The 2,089-nt window shown below is 44.6% G+C and overlaps 1 long non-coding RNA gene across 1 annotated transcript in view; it reads right to left on the bottom strand.

Moving 5' to 3' along the window:
- The window catches only part of LOC107300556, a 3,843-nt gene extending 3,704 nt beyond the window's left edge, over positions 1-139 (bottom strand). Inside the window, exon 1 of the long non-coding RNA XR_001549226.1 lies at positions 18-139. This is a non-coding gene — a long non-coding RNA (uncharacterized LOC107300556). The remainder of the gene's footprint in view (positions 1-17) is intronic.
- Positions 140-2,089: the final 1,950 nt, after the last annotated feature.

The raw sequence follows: 2,089 nt of genomic DNA, 5'->3' as shown, positions 1-2,089 counted from the left end.
AAATTTTACACAAAGACCTCGCTCTCAAGGAGGAAATAACAACCTTCTGGTTAGCTATTTGCTAGATACTGACACAGATAACATTTATTTGCACTTCGTACGTGTTCCAACTGCCAAGGCAGTCTGCACGTACTTATACAATACACAAAGTCAAAATACTAATTAAACATGAGGTAGCTTTGGTTAATCTCCACACCCCTCAGAGACCCTCCAAGTATGCTTTTTCACTGCAGCAATTCTTTGCATCTTGATTACTTAACATTTTCTGTATTATATTTCTGCATCTAACACAGAAATTGTTAAATCTTTCAGTGGGTTTATTTTTTTTCTATTCTTCTTCTCATCCTTCACTCTAAGGCAGTGGTTCTCAACCTTTTTAATGCCACGACCCCAACCGGTCGTACGTCGAGGACTAAACCGGTCGTAAGTCGAGGACTAAACCGGTCGTAAGTCGAGGACTTTCCCTGCCCGGGAGTGCCACGCACGCGTGGTTCCGCCCCCTGCGCTGGCCGAGGCGTAGCTGGCAAGCGGCAGAGACGGAGCAGGCCGACCACCAGCTGACCCAGCCCAAGGGAGGTAAGGCACCCACTGGAAAAGGGGAAAAAATGGCAGGGAAAAAAATGGCGGACAAAAAAAATGGCGGACAGCCTTGCTTGGTGACCCCCATGAAATGGTCGATCGACCCCAAATGGGGTCCCGACCCACAGGTTGAGAACCACTGCTCTAAGGATCCTTTCTCAGAGCAATTGTATCGCAGATTGGGAGAAGAAAAAAAGATAGAAGAGAAAAAGATGTTGAAAAATAGGCAAATGTTGAAAAGTCACATTTAGTTTGTGAAACTAGGATGATTTTATATGTAACTAAGTCTGAGTATTTTGTTTTGTGAAAACAGATTTTAAGTTACTGGGTTATTCAGGGCATGGGAAAATGCTTGTGCTTCACTTTGAAATCATCTCTAAATCTCCACAGTATCCATGGCAACTGGATGGGACACCTGAGAACCAACAGAACTTGCAGAATAACCGAGTTGGCAGGGACCTTCTAGCCCAATCCCACGCTGAAGCCAGAAACCCTACACCATTCCAGACAAATGGCTTTCCAAATTATTCTTAAAAACCTCCAGTGATGGAGCACCCAAAACGTCTGGAGCCAAACTCTAACAGTTACTGCTACTGAGACACGTATCCCCTATTCTATACCTGTGCATTCATTTTTTCTTGCCTAACTGTAAAGCCCTATTGTTCTCGCCACTGAAATTCAGAGATAAGTAATAAAAAATATGGCCCCCATGAGATCCTTTGTAGCTGAAGCAGCAGGAAACATTCAATGTAACCAACACTCACAGCTTTTGGAACCCAGCTCTCCTTCTCAACTTCAGTTAATCTTCTGTGTCCCACAGGAATCCTAACAAGGAGTGGTAAGGCCACACTTGGAATCCTGCATCCAGTTTTGGTCACCACAATGTACAAAAGATGTTGAGACTCTAGAAAGAATGCAGAGAAGAGCAACAAAGATGATTAGGGGACTGGAGGCTAAAGCATATAAGGAATGGTTGCTGGAACTAGGTATGTCTAGTTTAACGAAGAGAAGGATGAGGGGGGACATGATAGCAGTGTTCCAGTATCTCAGGGGCTGCCCCAAAGAAGAGGGAGTCAAGCTATTCTCCAAGGCGCCTGAAGGCAGGACAAGAAGCAACGAGTGGAAACTAACCAAAGAGAGAAGCAACCTGGAACTAAGGAGAAACTTCTGACAGTTAGAACAATTAACCAGTGGAACAACCTGCCTCCAGAAGCGGTGAATGCGCCAACACTGGAAGTTTTTAAGAAGAGACTGGACAGCCATTTGTCCGAAATGGTATAGGGTTTCCTGCCTGATCAGGGGGTTGGACTAGATGACCTCCAAGGTCCCTTCCAACTTTATTATTATTATTAACCCTCCATTAAGACTGCAGGGATATTTCCAACTCTGCATATATTCTCTGTCTTCAGAGAAATAGAAATCACCTGGATGAGGGAGGAATACTTCAACGAAAGCCAAATCAGTCCGTGCTTAATCTGAGTGCCACAAAGACCCACCAGGAAGCAGAGCA

The sequence above is a fragment of the Protobothrops mucrosquamatus genome, unplaced genomic scaffold (genome assembly GCF_001527695.2).
Source record: "Protobothrops mucrosquamatus isolate PMUCROS unplaced genomic scaffold, P.Mucros_1.0 scaffold7418, whole genome shotgun sequence".
In the NCBI taxonomy this organism is placed as follows: domain Eukaryota; kingdom Metazoa; phylum Chordata; class Lepidosauria; order Squamata; family Viperidae; genus Protobothrops; species Protobothrops mucrosquamatus.
Note: the sequence above shows the minus strand (reverse complement) of the source record. Positions and strands in the feature narration are given on the sequence as shown.